Here is a 25,675-nt window from a genome sequence, read left to right as displayed (position 1 = left end):
AACTGTTACTTGTTAAAAACAGACCCATCTACCATAAGCCACATCTCCTCCCACTCCCTGTTTTACAAGATACCCATAAGTAGCCTCAAAACCCATCTGTCTGGATGCTCAAGGATCCTCCCTCTCGCAAGGAAGAAAAAGGAGCTCAATGGCCTCTTCTGGACTTTTCGATTACTAGAGCTTAGCGTGCCTTAAAATGCAGCCTGGATTTATAATTAATTTGGTTGAATTTTTAAAATTAATCCCCTGGTAATCTGTTGTGCAGAAGGAAATTCACATTCAGAAAGAAGAGAGAAAGAGTGGAAGAAAACTCCAGAAAAGAAGTCTTTTCTCTCCATGATTACTTTTGAAGCCAATGTCATCTCATAAAATCCACTTAGTAAAACTGACGGCAATGAGTATGTTTTGCCATGAGGCTCTGTCTTGTGCTATCAGAAGTAAATGGAGGTACTTTCTAAAGGTCTCTGACTATCCCAGAGGAAACTTTCTGCTTCTTCTCTGAAGCCCAGTGGGGAAGGCTCATGGCAGTTTAGCTGAACCATATTGCTTATGTGATGAGGATGGACAGCAGGAGGAGAGTGAAGCCATTCTGCAGAGTAGATGGCAAATAATCAAAGAGAAGGCAGACAGCAGGAACTGTAAGGACTCAAGGGACAACATCTAAGGCAAAGTGACATTGATATCAACATCTAGGAAATGATAGAGGCAGATAAATTGCTCAGGCAAGAAAAAAGAGATGGGATGACCCAGTTTAAGCAAAAAGTAATTTGCTAATCACAAAGCAAAGAAATAATACAATAGGCTCCTCTCTTCACTCATACACAGCAGGTATAGCCATTATCCAGATAGAGCAGAGGACAGAAAAGGAGATCAACTGCAATGTGACTGACTGGTACTCAAACCACGGAGGGCCGCTTCCGAACAAGAGCTCACCCCAAAGAAAAATTGGCAGCCAGTGCCACCTGCAGAGGAAAGATATATCTTCTGCAGGCACTAGCTCTCCAAAGCTGACAGGCTGATATATTCTGCTGAATAAATCGAAAAACTTTCAAGTGGTCTAAAAAAGGTAGTCTGAAGTAGACTGCACTGCAGGGATCCAATCAAGTTAAGAATGTCAGGAGCCTGTGGCAAGATCCACACCAGGAAAAAAGACTCATAACCTCTGAGTTAAGTGCAAATGAGAAAATAGCATGGTGGGTTTTGTTTCTTTGTGTATGGGGGGTATGCGTGTGTGTGTGTGTGTGTGTGTGTGTGTGTGTGCGCGCGCGCGCGCGGTGCACGTGCGTAGCTACATATTGTGATTTTTTAAAGGACACAAAACTGCAAAATTGTTCTCTCCATATAAGGAGTCAATCAAGCATGAGAAGTATTTTTTCCTGGAACAGAAATCAAGTGTGTTATTTTCTCGGAGAATTTTTAGGCTTTTTGACTCCGCCTGGAACTGACTTTCCTTCTTCCCGGCTCTGCTCAAGCCCTGCCTCCTCCACAAATCTCTCCCAATGTATACAGCCCCGATTGTTCGTGGCTTTCTCTCAACTGATAACTTACTTGTTGCCTGAACCATTCAGTGCGGAGCTTAATTGAATGCTATCTTACTTTCTGCTTATTGCTTACTATGAGTAAATTTAACCTCCCAAACAACACTACAGGATCCTTGAGAGCAAGGATTATGTCCAACATGTATATCCTATTTCCCTCAGCTGGTTGAGTATATATATAGAATTTATCTCTTGTCATATTTTCTGAGGAGGGTGGGAAAAGCCTCCTGGTGCACAAAGATCCCTCCCCCCCGTGTTTATTTTCTTTAACCCAAAGAATTCACTCACTCAGATTAAGAAATTAACCTAGGCAGTATGCGTGGCTGGGGAATCCGTGTGGAGGTCACAGGGGAAGCAGGTTGTGAGAGGGTCCTGCAGAAGAAAACGTGGCTGCCAGCGTGTTTGAGTCCATCAGCAAGTTTGGCCTGACCTTAGCTGTTGCGGGAGATGTGGTGAACTCTGCTTTATATAATGTGGATGCTGGGCACAGAGCTGTCATCTTTGACCGATTCTGTAGAGCACAGGACATTGTGGTAGGGGAAGGGACTCACTTTCTCATCCTCTCATCCCATGTGGACAGAAACGAATTATCTTTGACTACTGTTCTCGGAAACGTAATGTGCCAGTCGCTGGTAGCAAAGACTTACAGAATGTCAACACTGCACTGCACATCCTCGTCCCGCCCGTTGCTAGCCAGCTTCCTCGCATCTTCACCAGCATCAAAGAGGACTATGATGAGTGCGTGCTCCCATCCATCATGACCAAAATCCTCAAGTCAGTGGTGGTTCACTCTGATGCTGGAGCACTAATCACCCAGAGAGAGCTAGTCTCCAGGTACCAAGCGAGCAGCCACCTTTGGGCTTATCCTGAACAACCTGTCCTTGACACATCTGACCTTTGGGAAGGAGTTCACAGAAGCTGTGGAAGCCAAACAGGTGGCTCACAAGGAAGCAGCGAGGGCCAGATTTGTGGTGGAAAAGGCTAAGCAGCAGGGAAAGACGGCCATCATCTCTGCTGAGGGCAGCTCCAAGGCAGCTGAGATGATCACCAACTCACTGACCACCTCAGGGGACGGCGTGATCAAGCCACACAAGCTGGAAGCTGCAGAGGGCATCGCGTACCAGCTCTCATGCTCTCGGAACATCACCTACCTGCCGGCGGGGCAGTATGTGCTCCTCCAGCTGCCCCAGTGAGAGCCCACCCTGACTGCACCTCTGCAGACTGACTGGGCCATAGGCCCGATGATTCTTAACATCGCCTTCCTTCTGCCCCCACCCCAGAAATCATTGTGAAATTTCATAAATGGCTTAAAGTGAAGGAAATAAAGGTAAAATCACTTTAAATCTCGAAAGAAAGAAAGAAAGAAAGAGAGAGAGAGAGAAAGAAAGAAAGAAAGAAAGAAAGAAAGAAAAGAAAAGAAAAGAAAAGAAAAGAAAAGAAAAGAAAAGAAAAGAAAAGAAAAGAAAAGAAAAGAAAAGAAAAGAAAAGAGAAAAGAAAAGAAAGAGAGAAAGAAATTAACCCAATGATAGTACTAACAATCCCTGGGATGATCTCTCCATGCAGCTATTCTGTAATGATATGCAAAATAATAGTTTGGGACTTCAAGGCCTGGATTTGATTCTCAACTCCACCACTTCCTAATGACATGATCTTGTTATTCACATCTTCATAAAATTTGGTCATCTATAAAATGAGGAAATAACATTTTACTCATGGTTATGTGACAATTAAAAGAAAAAAAATGCATGTAAAATGTAGCCCATAGTAAGCACCTAATAAATGCTAGGTCTTTTAAACAACAATAATAATAGTAACAATATGTACTGAGATATAAACTGAAAAGTGTGAGATTCAACCCTACTTGCAAGCTCACAAAAGAGGCTGTCACAGTATCACGGATGCTGGAAAAAGACACTAGACTATTGCATCAGACCACGGGCTTGTTAGAGCATAGCCAGTACCATGAACACAGTTCCATTCATCCCCTAAAGTCCCACAAGGGTTGGGTCACAGTTAGGGCACTCTGAGCCCAGGACACTCAAATCTTACATAATGGGCTGCAAGCAAACCTGTCCAACATTTGTTCTGAAGGTGAACATTATCTTTGTTATGCTATTTAGCAATCATGCATGCTCTCTGCTTCAATGAAAGATACTATAGCTTCTAGGGCTTACAGTATACAAACAACCTTTAAAAAAAAATGTCCAGAACAAAGACTATCAGAGTCTCTGTTCTCAATATGTGCAGGAAACAAGCAATCCAGAGAATTGCCCTCCAACAAAACTTAGGTCCTACTAGCAAGGACCTTACGATCTGCAGGAAAAGATAGGTAAGTAAATTTTAAAACAGAGAGATCGGGAAATAGTACTATTTTAAAAACCATTAATATAATAAAGGCATACAATTTTAAAATATCATATAACTATAAAAGATAGTGAAGCCATATATTTACTAACATGAAAATCGTTTCTGATATATTGTTTGTTGCAGGAAGTATGTCTAAAAAAGTAAGTGTAGTATACTCCCATTCATAGGTACAGGTAAATCAGATAAATCATTGACATGGGATACTGCAAATAATCAACAGATAATTTCATTTACATAAAATGTTAAACTTATGTAATATTTATGAATACTGTCCTGGAATGATATAAAATCCAACATGCTGTGTACTTAAGCACTGTGCACAAAAAGTTATCTTAAAAAGACGAGGAATCCAGGCAGGCTTCCTAGAAAAAGTAGTGATTAAGTGGAATTTCAATGAGATGTAAAAAGTGGGAAGAGAATTTAAAGCAGAAGGCAGTTGTGAACTCACTGAACTTGGATATCATGATGGATTCATAAAATAGTATAAAACTACCCATAAAACTGCATGTTGTTTGGAGTAACCAGGATAAAAGATAAATACAAAAAAAAAAAATAGTAGAAGGTAGGACTAAAAAGGTAGACATGAGTCAGATAAAAAGCAGCCAGTGATGTATTTTAAAAGGTATGGAGGTGGTAAACGGCATCGACCTCAGAGCTCTGCCTGCAGCAGGCTCCACTCTGAGAGCCAGCTTCAATGCTGTGTACATGCAGCTGCTTGATGAAAAGGGACTGGACTTACAGCCTCTCCAGCACCCTCCATCCCTGAACCACATTCATCTAGCAGGTACAGGATGTCACCACCAGGATTACCCCGCATATCAGACTTGTCATGTCCAAAATGGTATACATTATCTCCTCCGTCACCCAAATCAAAACCCAAAAGGGTCTTTCTAGAGTTCTTCCTAGAACTCCACTACTAGTTCTTCCTATTAGCAGAAGAGTTTTTCTCATCCCTACTCCCTTCCCCACCCCCCCCACCCCATACACAGGCCAGTCAGACACATTTTCTTTCCTCCATATCCACCACCACTGCCTTAGTCCAGTCTCTCTCCATGCCTCTCCGAATGCTTGCAGTAGCCTTCGCCAGGTCTCTCAGCCTCCCTTCCCAATCCCTTAGTCTATATTCCACACTGCCACCAGAGTGGAAGTGCTAATCTGTTTGTTTCCCTCTTAAAAATCCTGTACTCATTCACCAACATCTACAAGGTAAAGTCTATCTTCTTTACCATGCCATACAAATTTATTCATAATCTGACCCTTCCTACCTTTCCAGCCTTGCCCTGACCACCATCCTTAAGCACTCCATAGCCATGGCATTCGAAACTACAGAGGTTCCTTAGAATACACCATGGTCTTCTGATCCTTCTTATCTTCTCACAGGCTCTGCCTCTCTCCAGAAAGTCCTGTCTTTCCTTACGACACTCCCAATTCTCTCCTTGGCCATCTAACAAACTATTCACGTTTCAAGACCCAGATGAAACATCCACCCCTTAGGGATCCTCTACCGATCAGTTAAGTGCTTCTTCCTGTGCAAGCATCTAGTGTCATAAGCAACTAATAACTGATTCATTATAAATATGGCAGCTGAAGCGCTGCTTTATGTTTATATGTCTCTTTTATATAAATCTTTATTAGATTGTGAAACCCTTAAAGGTAGGGTAAGATCTTATTCTTTGCATTTTTATTGCTCACCACATAATGAAGACTTTATAAATGTTGGATAACTAATTGGCTAGATATATGGATGAATGGACCATTTCTAGTTATTTGTCTGTATTAACACAACTCAAGTTGCTAAAAGAAATTTTACAATAGAAGAGGCTTTCAAAATGGAAACATACTTCCTTAATTCTGGCTCCTCAGTGGCTTAATCTCTTCTTTTTAAACACAAGCACACATACGCGTGCACACACGCACACACAACACACACATAATAAGTAGCCTTAAAGTGAAGGTCTTGTTAGACAAGATGCTTAACATTCACCAAAGACACTAATCCTAATAAATATCTAAAGAACATTAAGCCAACAACAATTCCATTTATCAAGTGCTTACAATGAGCTTTATGTATATTATCTTGTATATAACAGTACGCTGTGAATTTGATGTTACTCCCATTTTACAGATAAGGCAACCGCCTCTTAGAGCATGCGAAGGACACATAATTAAGGAAAGGACAAACTGAAATCTGAAACCATGAATCCCTGACATGAAGTCAATGCTTTGATCCACTGATAGAATTAAATCATCAAAAGTTCCATTGTGCCAAACAGATAAGATGTGACTTTCTCTTTAGTATTTATGTAAACAATTACAGTATTTTCTTGGATTGTGCTAAACACAGGATTTAACCAAGAGTTCTGCCATGAATATAGCAGGAAGCAATAGCCAAACTGGCCAATATGAAAATTCATTTCCATACCACACACAGTTTCTACTGCCCGATTTGTAGTTCGTTCTAAAAAAAAATGAGTTTGCCAACAATGATCTATAATTATTTCTGCAGTGAATATAAACAAGACAGCAATGTTTCTCTTTTAGGCCATGTTTTCTTAAGTGTTTTCAAGCAATCCAGAAACATTTCTACTAGGTTAGAGAACAGAATTCTCAGTTAATATTGTCATAATAGTTTTTCACTTGTAAGAAATGACTTTTTTCTATTTTCCTATCATAAGAAGGAAACATACAAAAAATTGGAGCTTCGCTATACTGTGGAGAACGTTGTATATAGAATTTGGTTTGCTCAGCTTTGTCTCAGATAACTGCTTAGAATATTGAAAAATATTCAAAACTCAAACTAAGAAGAAACATCTACGCGTTACCTTTAAGGAAGCTCTGGTAGGCAGCCCCAGGATGGCCCCCTGCTGCTCCTCGCCTCCTGGTACGTACACTTTTGTATAGTTCCTTCCCAATCCTCGGGGCTAGTCTGTGTGACCAAAGGAACACACAAGTTATAATATGTGACTTCAAAGGCTAGGCCATTAAAAACATTTTGGTTCCTTTCTCTTTTTCTTTCTCTTGGCTCACACATTCGGAGAAGCTAGGCTGCCATGGCATGAGGCTAGCTGCCTCTCAAGCAGCCCTACAGAGAGATCACCATGGTAAGGGACTGAGGTCTCCTACCAACAGCCAGTGAGGCACTGAGACCACCTTGGAATTGATCCTCTGGCCCCAGTCAACATCTCAGTAACTATAGATCTTCTGGGTATATTGACTGCAATCACACGAGACACTAAATCAAAGTCACCCAGCGTAGATATCCCAAACCCTGAAACCCTGACTCTTGAAAACTGTGTGAGAAAACAAAGCTGCCAGATTTGGTGAAAGTTTGTCCAACAGCAATACATACACAATAAAGACATTATTCGGAAGTCCCATATGACACTTCTGCTTGAATCCTATTCCTCAAAGATGTAGCTTCCCAGCCACAATTTGATAAATGTTACTAATAGAATAGGAAAAGTTTTCTTTATTCTAGGTGGCCATGCATCCTGTTAAAAATAAGGACTTTTATTACCAGACAAAAGGGTAGAGGCCAAGAGAGATTAAGAAGTAGCAGCCTGTGGCAGATACATTGATAGTCCCCAATTAACCACAACTCTCAATATTCACACCCAATTAAAGTTCCCTCCCACGTGGACTTGGCCATGTATTCGCCTTGATCAGTGGAATATTTACAAATATATTACAAGCAGAGGCTTATACATCAGCTCACTCCCTCTTAAGAATCTTACTGCCATCTGTAAGGAGGTACTAGCTATCCTGCTAAAAAAAGAGGACATGTGACAAACCGAGGTGTCCCAACCAAGCTCTCAGCTGAATACAGCTGCATGAGTGATCCCAGTCAACTCCATGTGTGATAAAAGAATCACTGCAGAACCACAAAAATCAGTGGTGTTTGAAGACCCCAAATTTGGGAACAGTTTTCTAACACAAAGCAGATAACTGAAATGCAACCCTATCGCATACAAAATACTTTACCTGGAAACTTGGAAAACTGAAAAGTGTTTCTAAAATAAAGGGCATTTTGATTCTGTCAGACAATGTGGTATCTGCTATCCTTGATTTGATCATAGAAAGCCACTGACATATAATGGAATCATACAATTAATTATTCTTATAATAAAAAGACCAAATCTTACAGATTATGGAAACTGTCATTCTTACACCATGGCTAACTAATGCTTGGACTTCCTCTTAAACACAGTTTCTTAAACCGTAGCTTGAGGTTCACTGATGGATTTCAGGGGCCGCATGAAATAGATGCCAAACCACTTTGTCTTTAATGTTTTCTGAATAGTTTAAAACATAACTTTGTGATTAAATATTTCATTTAAAAGGCATTAAGTTAAAGTATTGTTAACTCTAGATAACTTAGAATGTCAGCACGCTATTTGTACTATACATGGTTAGTTTTATACAATCCATCATTTCCATGCTAAGATATCTAGACTAATTTTTATTTTAAATTAACTAAAGAGAATCTAAACTGTCATTATATTTATGGACAGATGATTTTTATAAATTTATGTTACAGACCCTTGCTATAAATTGCCAAGAAAAATAAAGCATGATAAAATTTCCATATTCTTAGATTTACCTTACATAGTTGAACATAAATTGAAAAAAATCTTAATTGTTTTGGTGTTAAGAGACTTTTTTTCTAAAAAAAAATATGAAGCCAACAAAATTCAAAGGAGCAGCTTATGTATGTCCATAATACATTAGAAAATGTGAATCTTTGTGAAAAGGCAGCTGGATTTTAAAAGTCTGGATTTTACTAAATCTTGGATTTGCCCCAACACAAAAATCTTGTCTTGAAGTATTTGAAAGGTAGCCCACAAGACTGAAAAGCTCTCATTGAAATCATGTGTTCTGTTTTGTTACTTGGAGCAGAAAAATGTTAATGAAACAGTGTCCTTGTCAAATAATGTCCCTGACTCTATGAAGCAGGTCATGAATTACGGGCAGCCATGCCATTTGCCTACACCCGAATGAACATTCAGAACTTTCAGTGCAGAAAAAACCTTGGTTCCTTACATAATACACGCTGATTTGGTAAGATTCTTTCGGATGTTGTAAAGGCTATATTCAAAATAGCAAAGTAGTTTTTTGCCAGGAAAATATCCGACTGAAAAAATCATGATAATCTTTCAGAGGCTGAGCCATAATTCTAATTTTCCTCCTTTGTTAAAGAAAGCAGCTTTACCCATTACTTGGATTTGTTGCTTCTAACAGCATCATACCCTGGTATCAAAGACTGCTAAAATCCCTTTTAAAAAACCCTCAGATCTATCTCACTGAAAATCTTTAATATGAACAAATATAAGTCTTCTACTAAACAGAAGTTTATTGACATTTAAGAGAATATAATGTAAAGAGGCAACAGAACTGGATTTCAATCCCAAATTGCTCATTTACTAATTGGGTGATCTTGAACAACTTCTCTAACCCTTCTGAGTCTAGAGTTTTCCCATCTGTAAAGTGATAATTGCATCTACCTAAAAAATGCATGGTAACAATCAAATATGATGATATACAAAAGGACCTAGCAATGTGTTTGGTGTTCAGTAAATGTTGGGTTGCTTTAAACTAAATAAGCATCTCAAAACCTTTCTTGTTCCTTCTTCTAAGGCTCCAACTCTAAATTTTCCCAGTGGACAAAGAGCTTGTTTCCTTAGGCATCATTTCTAGTATCTATGGTGCTTCCAGGACTGGCAAAACAAGTTTCTCTTAGAACTGTCTGCCAAGAGGCTCCCTTTGCTCAAGGTCAGCCTGTGGCTTCTGCCTAAAAACTACTAGTTACCTCTCTCCCCACCCAGAACAGAGCACTGTTTCCATTCACTGCCCAGTCTATGCTCTTAACTGCGCCCTCACAGTGTATTAGAAAGCCTATTCACTTAACAAGGCAAAATTTTTCTCTGAGTTATGAATAGTTGTCTCCTCTAAGGAGCATTTCTACTTCAACTCTAGCTCTATCATTGAATTTTTATTCAGTTAGCATCCGACATCTACTAATTGTCCTCTATGCATATGGATATTGGGTTATTACATGTAATAAATGCAATACTCATTTGAACCCTTACTTTAGTAAGTGTTTTAGGTAATTCATTACTCTATCTGCAGATTTTACAATTCAATCTAACCATTGAGTAATTCTGTTGTTTTTAACTAGCATTCATTGAGTGTTTTATACTTTACCAAACACTTTCTAATACCAATTTGATCGTCACAAAAATCCTCAGTTTTTTTAGATGAAGAAGGACAGAAAGTTTAAGTCAACTGGCTAAAGCCATGTGGCAAATCCATTGACAAAAAAAACAGATCCTACATCTTGTGGCTTAAGACCTGTACCTTTTCCACTGTAATATGCTGTCTTCCAGTGTCACTGAGTCCTATCTTTTATCCAATTGGCAATAAAAATAGTCGAAACAAAAGGAAGCCTCTGAAGTCAGCATCAGGGTAAGTGTAGCAAACCAAATAATTCAGCCAGGTGTGGCAGCTCACATCTATAATCCCAGCACTTTGGGAGCCAAGGTGGGAGGATTGCTTGAGACCAGGAGTTTGAGACCAGCCTGGGCAACACAGTGAGCCCCTGTCTCTACAAAACATAAAAAAATGAAAAAATTAGCTGGGTGTGGTGGTGCACACCTGTGATCCTAGCTAATTCAGACAGAAGTGGGAAGATAGGTTGAGCTCAGAAGGTCAAGGTTGCAGTGAGTTATGACAGCATCACTGCACTCTAGCCTAGGAATTAAAATGAGACTATTTCCAAAAAAAAAAAAAGTGATTAAAGAAAGCAAAGCTGAGCTGGGCGCGGTGACTCATGCTTGTAATCCCAGCACTTTGGGAGGCTAAGGTGGCCGGATCACGAAGTCAGGAGTTCAAGACCAGCCTGGCCAATATGGTGAAACCCTATCTCTACTAAAAATACAAAAATTAAACGGGCATGGTGGCACACACATGTAGTCTCAGCTACTCAGGAGGCTAAGGCAGAAGAATCTCTTGAACCCAGGAGGCAGGGGTTGCAGTGAGCCAAGATCACGCCCCTGCATTCCAGCCTGAGTGACAGAGTAGAATCCATCTCAAAACAAAACAAAAGAAAAAAAAAAAAAAAAAGCAAAGCTGTACCAAGAAATACTTTTTTCAATTTGGATTTAAAACGTTACATCCTTCATAAAAGTAAAAATGTCTAAAAAATTGTTTTTTATGTTAAAAAATTATTCATAATTATAGGAAATATAAATAAGGAAAATACAAATCACCTGGGTGTTACTTTGAGTGTATTGGATGCTTGTTGAGCACTTTGTGTGTGCAAAAGACGTAAGGTGATTTACGTCTTTAAACCATCCTGGTGGCTGCTCTGTAGAGAATGGTGAGAGGCAGAGAGAACCACTTAGGGGGCTACTAAAGATGCAGGAGAGAAATTAGAGAGGCTTGGACCAGTTAGGAGCACTATGGGTGCTAAAATATAACATCTGGAACTGGGGTATCCTTTGAAGGCACAGCTGATGAAGCAGCTCTGGGATGTGAGCAAGCCAAGAATAATTTAGGATTTTGGCCTAAGGAGAGGTTGGGCGATCGGTATCATTTGGTCCAACAGAAAAGAGAAAAACGGTTGCAGATTTTTCAGACTGAAGTTGAGAATTCTGTTTTGAATGTGTTAAGTTGCTGCATTAGTCCGTTTTCACCCTGCTGTTATTAACGACATACCTGAGTCTGGGCAATTTACAAAAGAAAGAAGTTTAACTGGACGCACGGTTCCACCTGGCTGGGAAAGTCTCACACTCACGGTGGAAGGCAAGGAGGAGCAAGTCCCCTCTTACGTGGATGGCAGCAGGCGAGGAGAGAATGAGGAAGTCGCCAGAGCGGAAACCCCTGATAAAACCATCAGATCTCATGAGATTTATTTACTACCACGAGAACAGGATGGGGGAAACTGCCCCCGTGATTCAATTATCTTCCACCGGGTCCCTCCCACAACACGTGGGAATTATGGGACTACTATTCAAAATGCGATTTGCGTGAGGGCACAGAGCCAAACCGTGTCAGGTGGCTATTCATGTGGACTGTCCAGTGGGCAGTAGGATGTATAAGCAAAGAAGGCAGAGGAGGGTTGGGGCACAAGACAGAAACGTGGATGTATCGTTATTACATCACACTGTCTCACTGCACTCATGAAGCTTGAAATTTGTCTCAAACAATGCATTTGAGATCCACATGGCTGAACAATCAACACAGTTATTTCAGTCACTTAGAAGGTCAGTTTAAATCAACTCATTTAAATTAGCACCCTGTGTGGCTGAAAGTATCAAATTGATAATGCTACACTTGACCAAGCTTGGTAGAACTCATATGAATCCATTTGCCTCCCTAATAACGATTTTTCCATTGATTATTGTAGGAAATCTTTCTTGACATTACTTGCCCCACATGCTTTTTGGATTTTTGTTTTGTTCTCTTTTGTTTTTGATAATTGAGTACATCCCCATATCTTTGTATTTATGAGGCAGAGATAGTTGTTTAGACACATAAAACAATTATGTTCTATTTTTATTTTTAAATCATTCATTTCAAATAGCAATTGCATAATCATTAGCTGTCTGGTTTGATAACTGAAAAACAATTTCTGAAGAACTAAGTACTTTTATCCTCTCAAGTCTGCAGCAATGATGGCTACATCAAGCAACCTGGGGGAGAGGGTATCCTCTTACATTGACTCGTGGACTGCCAAGACACCTTCTAATTTAATTTAGCTTCCTGTCTCATGCCTCAGAAGAATACAGGAGTGTTATAATCCTCACTGAAAAATATTACACCGATCTTCTGAAATATAATAAATAAATAACCAGACTTTTCACATGAGAAGGCAACATGCAAAAGAGATATAATAAGATTTGGAAGAAATAAAAAGAAAAAACTGAAGAGAAGATAGACTCAAATGTGCAGCTTTCACATCATCAATTAGGAAGAAGGACACAGATTAAACAATGGGTAGTGATAGCTGAGAAGAACAGCAAGGATGCCTAACACAAGATGAAAATCAAATCACTCAAGGCTAAGTGGACACCTTTCCCCGCAGACACCTGCACTAAGGTAATGTCTTTGAAGAAGTGATGCAGCGCCTTTGTGGGTGAATAGCTACATCCCTATGCCTTGTTAGGTTTTGACAGTATCAGGGTATCAGGAAAAAGGAAAAACAAAGGCATAGTAAAGCAGTAAAAAGGGGTGCAGAGAGAAGTTGCTATTCACAGCAGACTAGTGACAAGCTAGGCTCTTCACGACCCAATACTGGGTCCATGACAATATTTTGTGATATGTACTATATGGTAGGTATCATGCTAAGTGCTTTACATGCATTTCCTCATTCCTCCTCAATCTTATAGTACTACCACCGCTTTAGGTTAATTTTCTAAATGATATAGAAAAAGCACACAACAGAGCTGCTTATAGGTACCAATCATAGGCAAAACCAGTTTGAATAAATATGAAGGGAAAACAAAGTATGTTGGATTCATACAAGCAACCTGTGTTCACACTGGGTGATGGTGTAGCTGTTTCAGGGCAACTGGAAATAGGACTGGAAAGTTGGAGAACTCTGCCACTTCTCTCACTATGTGGGCTCCATTCTCTTTTTCTTCAAAGTGGCTTCCTCCTCGTGGTGGGAAACAGGGCTGCCAGCAGCTGCTAGCTCACGTGTCCCAACTTCACCGCCTGAGAAAGATACTTTCTTCTTAAACCTGGTCCACTTCGCTGGCCAGGGTATGCTGCCCTGATTGGCTTGACCCTTTGGATGTCTCTAACCTCTGTAGCCATCGTGACCTGAAGGGCAAGAGAGAAGCACAGGGAGCCCCCCTGGGTGACCTCGGTGCTGGAGACCACAGATGGTGTGCAATACACCATCCTAAGAAATGAATCTCCTTCCAGACAAAGCCAAAGGGAAGAAGCTGAACCTTCAAGGGAAGAAAATAGGACCTCGTCACCACACTGCAGAAGTTTAGTTCCAGAACATCCAAAAGAGATTAATTATGGGGTTGTCTGTTCTATGTGATATCAGAACCCAGAAAATAAAACAGTTCAGATTTTAATTTATGTCACCTGTGAAGCAGTACCTCCATGCATCAGACAATCCTTTTCCCCAAACACTAGGAAATACAAGGTAAAGGTTTTAACCTTTGGAGTCCCAGTTCTCTAAGAATTTGAATGGGCCACTGGGCCAAGGATTAAACTATCACCTCTGAACTTTCAAACCCTGAGCTTTGTGATGCTGCAAATCACACTTCTGCTTCACTAGCTGTCACCTGTTAGGGTTCATCAAGAGGCAGCGCTTTGGGGTAACGGCAAGACTAGAGGAGGAAGAAGGGTCCTGTTCTTCCTGTAGGAGAACTGTCTGCTGTGGCTACTGTAATTCCATCCTCGCAATGCCAGTCTGTTTTGGAAGCTTCATCTGAGTCCAGTGTGAAGAGATTCCAGCACTCAGAACAAGCCCCATCACACCCCCTCAGAGACCCTCACACCAGCTGCCTGGCATTCTTTCTGAGAGGTCCCAGCACCACATGAGCAGGGGCTCCTTACAGAGCTGAGTTTCAGGTCTGGGGAACCCCTCCCCACGTTTTTAAATTGTAATGATTCTAAACCCCCCCCTCTTTTTTTTTGTTTCTTCAACTCTGGGAGCAGCAGAAGCTTCCTGCAAATGCTACCTCTGTGACTACTTAGAAGTCACACTAGCTATTTTTCCAGAAAGAATGTATGTAAAGGATTGCTAACTAAGGTGAAATGTGTTAACAAGGTAACTAAACAAGCAAAAAGAGAATTCTATCTATCTCCTAAAGAGACATTATGGATATATCCCCAGAAATATGCACCTATTACATACATACACAGCCACATAAAATTGTAATGTGTTTATTGGTACTCTAAAATTCACCTATAGCCAATTATAAACTCTATGAATCTAAAACTGAGAATCTTAGTTTGATCTATTGCCCTTCAGACCATGATTGATGCAGAGGTTAGAGACATCCAAAGGGTCAAGCCAATCAGGGCAGCATACCTTGGCCAGCGAAGTGGACCACATTTAGGAAGAGAGCATCTCTTGCAGGTGGTGAAGTTGGGACACGTGAGCTAGCAGCTGCTGGCAGCCCTCTTTCCCCCATGAGGAAGAAGCCACTTTGAAGAAAGAGGCAATGGAGTCCACGTAGTAAGAAAAGCAGAGTTCTCCAACTTTCCAGCCCCATTTCCAGTTACCCTGAAATAGCTGCACCATCACCCAGTGTGAACACAGGTTTCTCGAATGAATCAAACGTAATTTCTTTTTACCTCATGCTTGTTCAAGTTGGTTTTGCCTATAATTGGTATCTAAAAGAGGGCTGCCTAAAGCAGCTCTGTTGTGTGCTCTTTTTCTACACCGTTTAGAAAATTAACCTAAAAGGGTGGTGGTACTTAATCTCATAAGATTGGGGAAGAATGAGGAAATGTGTGTAAAGCACTTAGCATGATACCTGCCATGCTGGCTCTGATGCAGGGCACTTCAGTAATGGTTCTTAGAAAACAATTAGGAAGTGTCCTGAGTTCTAGGTGCTGGTCACTTAACAGTCCAGTTTCATAAGTAAATGCATTTACCTGGATTGTGTGCTGCTTCCCAAAAGGTGGCGTGGCATTTCAAGTGAGACATCAAATTAAAAGACTGTATGTTCACCAGCAAAAAAAAATGAAATGGTTAATAAATTATGATCCTGAAGGAGAATTTTATGATCTTGAAGAGTTTATTTTCTGTCATAGTTTATTTTCTGAATAGCTTTGAGAACTAATAATTTAAAGTCTACTCTTGTAATGTTTTTCAACCTTTATTTTGGCAGATCCAAATGAATCAAGTTCCCGTGGGTTTAAGTAGACCAAGGTAAAGGCTGATATTAAAATCTTCTAGAAAATTGTGGGCCAGTGTCATATGAGAAGCGTTATCTTTTTCCTCCAGCAGGGAGAGCTCCAAGATGAAATGCAGATTGCCCAAAAAATAGGCAAGATGATCTTCTGGGGCACAGAAAGAGCTTTTAGAACTTCTGTTTACATTCACATTTCATCTCATGCTTTTTAAAATTTATATTTTTGTGCATGTTTTATAATGTACAAAATTTCTTAGTTTGATAAAAACGTAATATTTTAAACACAAAAATAAACATCTAGATATCTAGGCTGTAAGTAGATTCTCAAAGTTTTTTAAATAAGAGGGGTACACTTTAAAAATGTTCTGGGGCCAAGCGCAGTGGCTCACACCTGTAATCCCAGCACTTTGGGAGGCCAAGGCGGGTGGATCATGAGGTCAAGAGATTGAGACCATCCTGGCCAACATGGTGAAACCCCATCTCCACTAAAATACAAAAATTAGCTGGGCATGGTAATGCGTGCCTATAGTCCCAGCTATTTAGGAGGCTGAGGCAGGAGAATTGCTTGAACCCAGGAGGCAAGATACAGTGAGCTGAGATCGCACCACTGCACTCCAGCCTGGTGCCTGGCGACAGAGTGAGACTCTGTCTCCAAAAAAAAAAAAAAAAAATGTTTTGGGACCACGCTCTAATGATAAAGAACTATGTGCTTTGGAACAAGAGTCAGTGAACTTTACCTGCAGGCCAGATCTGACCTATATATGTATGGCCCTTCAAGCTGCAAATGGAAAAAAAAAAAAAAAAAAAAAAGAACATACAACAGAGACTCTATGTGGTCTGCAGACTAAAATATTTACTGTCTTCCCTTTACAGAAAATGTTTGCTGAGTTCTGCTTTGGAGTTAAGCCCACACAAAATACATTCAAAATTCTTTGAAAGGATGAGAGAGATTCCCCCTCTACTTTGTTAATGAAATTAGTATAAATGAGAAGGGAAAATGGGTGTAAGTGTATAGGTCAGTACACTTGTGATCCAACTATGGATGTTACAGGCACCAAAAATAATTATCTAAATGGGGACGAAAAGTCAAGTTCAAGAGCAACAGTGAATGCATTGAAAACTTCTTTAAGAATGACGATGACTCTTGAGGATGGCCTATTACACTGTCCCAAAGGGTCTCACAAACAAGCTTCATTTTATCAAAAAGAAGCAAATAAACAAGGAATAAGTTGACTCTAGGAGTTTTACGTCAATAGCTATGGCTATAAAATTTCATAATAACTGATACTTAGCAGGTGATTCTGAATCACCAAAATTAGGATAAATTGTTTTCAGTTTTCTCCTATTAAGGAGTAAGAAATACATTTTAGTAGCATTTATGCCACAGAAAAGGGCTGAAATAAATATTTCTAAACTTGCAGTTTAATTCACATCCAAGAAACTAGGCTCCACAGAATGCCTTGATACCCAACTGACCAACTGTTGATAACATAAAGATGGAAACAGAAGCTTAAAGCCAAAATGCTGAGAGCCAATTCATTGGAAATGCCCCCATATTACCTGTTAATGAAGAAGAAGAAATTAAAATATGCAGTAATTAGGCTACCTATTTTAGGGGTAATAGGTTTTCCCGTAGGCCTATTAACTGTGACATGTTAATTCTGTTCTATTTTAGAGTTCACTCAATACGCCATTCACAATATCTGAAATCTGGAAGCTGAGAATGTATCTGTCCTTTGACCACTGGATCAAGTAGAATTAACCTTTTTAGGTTTAAATATAAGTGCCTAATAAAAAGCGAACACCAGCTAGAGTCTGTTACTGCCAGAACAGAAAGTTTTTATTGCTCACGGAAGTACCATGTTGGAACATGAACAGCCTGAAGACATATCACGTCTGTGTCAGACACTGCCCATCAACCAGCCAGTATCTATTCCATCTTCTTCCTTTTTGGCAGAATTTTGATTTTCTTTGGGGAAACTGTGTACCTAACTAAAATGCCCAATATCCCAGATAACAGCAACTACGTCATCCAGAATTTGCTAGTTAGTACGTGGATGAAGTCCCTGAGAAGGGCTTTCACTCCAGAACAAAAATACAAAGCTTGCAGGTAGAAGGTTTTTGGGTCCTTCCACTCTCCTCCTTCTTGGAAAGTAGATTTAGGCCTGGAGGAACAGCAGCCATTTGCAACTATAATGACAAGAGCCATGTGTTAATAAAGCAGAGCAAACCTGTCTCTGGAGCATTAGTAATCAACCAAACTGGCTCTGGGATATCTATTTCCAGCCTTGTACTTAGCAACAGGAGAAAAAGTCTTCTTTTAAGCTACTGGTAGCCAAGTTTTCTAGCACTCTGAGCCTAATGCCATCCTAACTTTTACAATGTGATTATTTGTGTTTAGTGCTAAGTGCTTGAAGTACACTATCTAACTTAATTATTTCAATAGCTCTACCAAGAAGAAAATATTATTCCCCACTTTACAGGGAATAATAGTTAAGTAACTCATCCAAGATGACCCAATTAGCATGCAGCAAAACTCAAATTCAAATTCAGATCTGATGGTCTCTATCGTTTGTTCCTCAGTGTTAAACCCAGTGCATTATACATCGATGATTGCTCAATAACAATTTTGTTCAAGGATATTTGCATAACAGGCAGCCATAGAAGCTAGAGAGACTGTCACTGTCCTAGTCAGAGGGCAGATTTATTTAGTCACTTCGGGATAATAAAGTCTCCCTGCCTTCTTCAGGGGGGATTTGCTTACATTCCAAGGTAATAGAGATGTTTTCCTAGAGATGAAAGATTGCACAGGTTGGCCAGCAGCCCCTTATAAGCTCAGGGGTTTTCTAAACTTGGGGTTCCTCAGCAGTGATGTATATCCAGTGTGTACTATACCTACCTGGGCCCATGTCTGCACTAACCCTATGTAACTTACAGAGCAAGGGAAACTGATGCAAACATTAAGCTCCTGCATAGACCGTCTAAATACATATGGGCTAGTTGTCTCTTTTCCAAAGAAATGCATGGAAGTGTTAGAAGTCATACCAGAAGATCTCACTGTCCTTGCTGCTTAAAATCTCCTTGATCACTGGACCATAGGCAAGAGGCAATCCAATTGACATAACTCTTTTGACCCAAAAAGATGCTGTTGAAAGAATCAACTACCTAATATTCAAATGCCTCAAACTATTTTTTAAAAAATATAATTATTCCAAAACAGTAATTCTTAACCTTTCAGTATTTGTCACACTTTTTTGAATCCTAGAATTTTGGCAATGTACTTGAAGAGACTCAATACCAAAATCATCATCAAAGTCACTAACAGTCACATGAAAACCATGTAACATCTCACAATTTCCATAAAAGCCTCCCTAGCTATGGCTTCATGCATTCCCTTGCAGCCTTTCTGCACTGTGTGGCTGTTTGAACAGAGCTGTCTCTTGCCCTGACCTTAACCACTTAAAATCTCGTGGTACAAATGTTCTCACATGTTCCAATAAGCATATGCTGTTCCTTTACTGATAGTTTTATATTAATTAAACTGCATCACACAATCCATTTAATCCATGTTATATTTTACAGAGTTTTGAGTGACAGTATGCAGTGGTACAAAAAAAAATCTGTGACATATTGAAAAAAGTTTTGAGTCATATGACTTGGTGAAGGAATATGGCTACACCTCTGTACCCCAGTATACTGGATATGAACTGTATCCGGGGAACCCTGTATAGAACATCAATATTGACTAAACACTCACTGTGTGCAGAGAGTAATATTCATGACATTCTGGCAGAGTGGAGGATTATGACAGATGTTTTTAAGTGGTCCCTACTATCAAAGATATATTTTGAAAAATGGGACATACATATGTGAAATACCCAAGAACACATCTACAAACAATAATTACAAAAGCCAATTAATGCAGTAGGTATAAATCTTAGTCTACAATCCAGGTACACAAAAAATACTGAATTTCTTTATTACCTTTAAACAAACCTAAATTCAACTCCAAGTGCCCAGCCTACTAAGTTTTCCTTCCCTTAAGAACACACAGAGACTGTGTGTGTTAGAGCACCAAAGGCAGAGAATAGCCTCATTCCACCCCACCCCCAATCCAGACTCACTAATCACTGTTGAGTCTCATAGTCATGACTGAGATTATTCCTCATGTCCAGGGCTCTGCAGATCCCAGGGCCATGGGAATCTTCCACAAGACTGAAAAGACCCCATGCCCAAAGGGAAACCTCCCTCCAAGAACCATGCTGTCTTCTTCAAGGAAACTTTCCACCCATTTAGAAACTTCATTTCCAAAAATGAATGCCAAGGAACATGCCAGCTGTCACCACCAACTTCTCTCCCCTTCCTCATCAGGAAGAAGATCGCATTCCCCCCTCTATCTCTCTCTCTTTCTCTCTCTCTCCTCACACCGTCTCCTTCTCTCTTACATTCTCTCTCTTTTTTTTAATTGCATTTTAGGTTTTGGGGTACATGTGAAGAACATGTAAGATTGTTGCATAGGTACACACATGGCAGTGTGGTTTGCTGCCTTCTTCCCCATCACCTGTATCTGGCATTTCTCCCCATGTTATCCCTCCCCAATTCCCCACTCCCAGCTGTCCCTCCCCTATTTCCCCTCCACAGACCCCAGTGTGTGATACTCCCCTTCCTGTGTCCATGTGTTCTCATTGTTCAACACGAGCCTACGAATGAGAACATGCAGTGTTTTTCTGTTATGTGTCAGTTTGCTGAGAATGATGGTTTCCAGGTTCATCCATGTCCCTACAAAGGACATGAACTCATCATTTTTTATGGCTGCATAGTATTCCATGGTATATATGTACCACATTTTCCCTGTTCAGTCTATCATCGATGGGCATTGGGGTTGATTCGTCTTTTTTTTCTTGGACAATTAGCATCATCTCAGTTATAGCTACAACATCTAATGTAGTGTTTATTATGTATCTGACACTTCTAGTGCTTCATTATATTTGTTATTTTAATCTTTATACAACTCTTTAAGATATCACTATTATTATTCCCATTTCACAGTTGAGAAAACTAAGGCATGGAAAGGTGATTTTGTTCAAGGTCACATAACTGGTAAAACTAGCTGACTGCTGGTAAAGACAAGAGGAGCTGCTGACCTCAAGATGCTTCTTATTTTCAATATCCCTTGTTAGCATAATGCTATGGACGCTATTTCACAGAATATGAACCATATACAAAGGTAGGACATGAATATGTTCTGGCTTTCCTCTTTTTTAAAACCATAAATTAGGTTCAGCCAAATTTTAAATATCATTCTAAAATCCTTACATTCTAAAAACCTTTAAAACCAAATTTTAAATATCATTCTAAAAACCTTACAGTGTTGGAGTTTTCTTATGATAGGAATAACAGTGCCAGGCATAAAAGTTTTAACCTGACTCTTCGAAAACAAAGAACATTGAACTTTGTGAATTTATTACTCAGTTTCATCTGGATTCGAGGCAGCTGGATAGCAATCCTGTGGTGACAAGCTCTACCAATATTAATTTGCATTTTTTTAGGAGGTAGGGTCAAGAATGCTTAGATCACAAATCCTTCATCCTGATCTTAAGATTTCAGATCCAAAGTCCACAGGAAACTTCAAATAACACTCAAGTGAGAAGCAATCTCCTGGCTTCTCACAAAATAGTTCTTAGAGGGCGCCTGCCCTCCTGGGACAGGGAAAAGCTAGAAATAACGAAATCTCACTCTTTGTCTTTCCCTTCCTTCCTTCCTTCCTACCTTCTTTCCTTCCTTCCTTCCTTCTTTCCTTCGTCTCTCCCTCCCTGTCTGCCTGCCTTCCTTCCTTTCTTCCCTCCCTCCTTCCTTTCTTTCCCTCCCTCCCCCTCTTTCTCTCTCTTTCTTTCTTTCCTTCTTTTTCTTTCTCTTTCTCTCTCTCCCCACCCCATCTCCTCTCCCCTACCCCTCACCACCACTGTGTATATATGTCTCTTTCTAAGGAGTTTTAAAAGCTACAGCCAATCAGTATACTCCTAATCCTATATTTCTAGGAAATGAGATTCCTGAGAAATCTAGAATTTGTTCCCACCTAAATGAACATTGAGAAAATCAAGGCTTATTTTTCTTCTGACCACTTACCTAATTTAATCAAATGTGAAAATGATATAAATTTTCTGTGACATATTTTTCTTTTTCCTGATAGTAACATGAAGCAGCCTTCATTTTTAAAGGGGAATCACAAAGTCTGATGGGTCTTACAAAAAGAAAAAACAATAACAATTGATTCACTCTATCAAAGCCTGTCATGAAACAGCTGAGTCCTGGCACCACCACCAACAAACAACAAATGTGCCAAAGACAGCAGGATGCATTTGGGAGATATAGCACAGCTTCCTTCACGCCAAAGCACCTACCTGACCAGATGAAGAGAGGGCACGAATACTGCTGGAAGAAGGTGGATGCTGAGAAGGAGTAGTGATGCCCCAGTGCTGGGCGGTCATTGAGAATGTCGGTTTCATTCCAGACCCTCTGAGACAGGGCAGCTGCAATGTGTCTTCTGACATTGCCACTTGGAGCCAAGTCATCTTTCTCAATAGGCTTTTAAATGTCACCTGGCCATGCTGAGAAATCTTCTGCAACACAAAGAAGTATTTTAGTGTTCCCTGAAGAAACACGTAGAAAAACCTAAACAAAGACAACGTTCATTAACACATTGCAAAACTGTAACCAGCCACTGGTGCATTATCCTTCACTGTTATCACAAATTATGGTAGCTATGTCTAAAAATCTCACTGCAAATCACTGAATAGTTTAGCAGTTTTTCTCTTACATCATTGCTGGAAGAATTCTTCATGGGCTGAGCCTAACTATGGCTGAAACTTTGTCCTGAATAACATCTTTTTACTCAAATCAAGAATTTGATGGCAGGCCTCTCAGTACCCAGATTTGGATCAGCCAGAATATGTTTCAATACATCTCCAATCTATTACCATAAATCAATCAGAAAGCCTCTAAAAAAAGATATCTAGAGCAGCTGTGTGAGCTTCTTAGACCATGGACAGTTACTTACCGCAGAGTCCCTGACTCCATCTTTACCTCCTTGGCCACCTTATTTCACTATTCTGGATAAGAGAGAACCTAATAGAAGAGGAAAAAACCATTAAGACCAGAGACAACAAAGGTTGAAGTGATTGCTATTAATATATCCACTGACAATGAAAAGCAGAGAAATGCTAATTATTTAACAATTAGCAATGCCTTCTCCTTAATTAGAAGTATACCACATTAAGGAGAAACATGGCACAGTGGCTCACATCTACAATCCCAGAACTCTGGGAAGCCAAGGCAGCTGGATTGCTTGAGCCCAGGAGTTTGACACCTACCCGGGCAACATAGTGAGACCTTTTCTCTACAAAAGAACTTTAAAATATGCTGGGCATGGTGACACACTTCTGTATCCCTAGCTACTCGGGAAGCTAAAATGGGAGGATTCCTTGAGCCCCAAGGTTGAGACTGTGAGTTGTGATTTTGCCACTAAACTCCAACTTGGTTAACAGAGTGAGACCCTATCTTTAAAAAAAAAAAAAGAGAGAGAGAGAGAGAGAAACGTGATCAAATAATTTCCACCTTGATTGCAATGATTATCAATCCGAAAAGCAGGGACCACTTGGGCACAACCTAATATCAAATACCAGGGAGATCTGTAAACAGATTCTGGACCTTTGTTATAAGGCTTCTGTGATTTTATATCACTTAGGACAGCAGTGCTCACACTGTGGTCTACAGATCTGCACAGATTCCTTGAGATCGTTTCAGGGGTCAAAACTAATTTCAAGCTAATAAGAAGCTATTTGCCTTCTTCAGTAAGGTGATATTACACTTACAGCCCAAAAACAATAGTGAGGACACCTGCTGAGTCAGTCATTACCCTCATTCTCCTGTAACACACGCTAGCAGTGGCTGGGGCAAAGAAGGAGGGGGAGCCAGTGTTAGTTAAAGTATGAATTTTATTAAATCTCAACCCTTCAATTCATTTTGTTAAATATTTTATGTGATATACCTAAATATACCTAAAGCCCTTCTCCTCCATATCAAAGTACAACAGTCAACCCAAGGAAAACATGTACGTGAGTGCTTGAGTTGTGAAGTGAACTAGCTGACCAGATGTTTCAGTCAACACAGACTGCAGTCGTCTTGGGAAGATAATAGGCTGTTCACTCATTCAATCAGTATTTCTTCAACTTAATGTTCTTCTTAATCTAGATTAGACATCAGCTCACTTTCAAAGTTGAATGATGCATTGGCTGGTTTTCAATCATTCTTTTTTATTAGCATCTTTATTGACATATAGTACATATACTGTATAATTTACAAATGGTACATCATTTAAAAGGCTTTAATATATTCATAGAATTGTACAACCATTACAATAATCAGCTTTATAACATTGTTATCACCTCAAAATAAAACCCCCATACTCAGCAGTCACTCCCCATTTCTTTCCAACTTCCTCAGCTCTGGAAAGTTGCTAATCTATGTTTTCATTTCTCTTGAATACATACATGGAGATGAAATTGCTAGGTCATAGAGTAACTCTATGTTTGACCTTCTGAGGAACTACCAGGCTGTTTTCCAAAGCTGACATACAATCATTCACTCCTGGAAGCTTTAGGCAGTAATCCATCCACTCCATTTAGAAAGTATTTATTGAAAACCTAGTATGCCCGATTTCATGTGCTAGCTGTTACTGAAATAAAAGAAAACAAAGCAGAAAAGCAGAGACTCTGCCATAGTGGAGAGTATAACCTAGAAGAGAGATAGACAAAATCATAACTTTATGGGTGAGCAGAATGATAGGGAAAGTTCAGGTACCAAAATGTAGGTAGTAAAGGGACCTCATCTATTTAGAAGCCTGGTGAGATCTTCCTGAGAAAGAAATGTTTATGCTGAGACCCAAGTAAAGGCATCACCAGAATTAACTTGGCAAAGAAAGGGGAAAGTGTTTAATACAAAGGAACAGACTCATGTAAGACCTGAGGGAGCATGTCTATTTGAGAAACCAAGACAAATTCACGGTGACAGGAAACTGTATAGTGTGCAAGGCGAGAGGGTAAAAATTGAGTCTGGAGAAGCACAGAGACCACTGAAGGGTTTTTAATAGGGTAATAACACTATTTGATTTGTGTTCTAAAAGAACACACTTGTTTCTGCCTGGAGAATGGATTGGAAGGAAGCAAAACTAGAGCTTGCAACCAGCCCATAGTTTATAGACAAAGATAGTCAAGAAGTTATTGTGGCCTGAACTACAGGGGCAGTAGAGTTGTGAATCCAAAGGAAATAAAAAAGTGCTTAGAGAGTAGAATCAATGGGACTTTGCGATTGATTGGATATGAAGGACAGGAAAAAGGAAGGGACCAAAATAGATTTTCTGTTCAGGTACAGGGTGGATGCTAATGCCATTTGCTAAGCCCAGGCCACAGGGAATATGCCAAATCACTGTTTGCAGGAAAATTTCCTGTGCACTCATTAAATACAACACACTGGGCTAGTGGTGTGAGTATACAAAAAAATAAGGACACTGTAGGCAAAATAATGTCTCCCCTTAAAACATGTCTGCACCCTAACCCCTGAAACCCGAAAATAAATTACCTTACATGGTATGAAGAAACGAGTTAACACAGCAGTCTCAAATTGCTATCCTTGAAAAGGCCTACCTCTAGGATTGGCCCTTGGATGGTATCTGGGGATTTAGACTTTAGAGGGCTCTCACTATTAGCTGATAAGGGTTGCTCGCTGTGCCTAAAATGTTTTGGCAAGCAATATAGTTTATGCTGAATGCCATCTTTACTTTCAGGAGTCTGGAATTTCAGTACATGATAGGTAGACATTGCCTATATGAC

At 39.9% G+C, this 25,675-nt stretch overlaps 1 pseudogene; it reads left to right on the top strand.

The window, feature by feature from the left end:
* The first annotated feature begins 394 nt into the window (after positions 1-394).
* On the top strand, positions 395-2,731 carry LOC116565672 (annotated as a pseudogene).
* Positions 2,732-25,675: the final 22,944 nt, after the last annotated feature.

Source organism: Sapajus apella, unplaced genomic scaffold (genome assembly GCF_009761245.1).
Source record: "Sapajus apella isolate SASKATOON/1434 unplaced genomic scaffold, GSC_monkey_1.0 scaffold41, whole genome shotgun sequence".
NCBI lineage: Eukaryota > Metazoa > Chordata > Mammalia > Primates > Cebidae > Sapajus > Sapajus apella.
The sequence above is the reverse complement of the archived record's forward strand: the minus strand, read 5'-3'. Positions and strand labels throughout refer to the sequence as shown.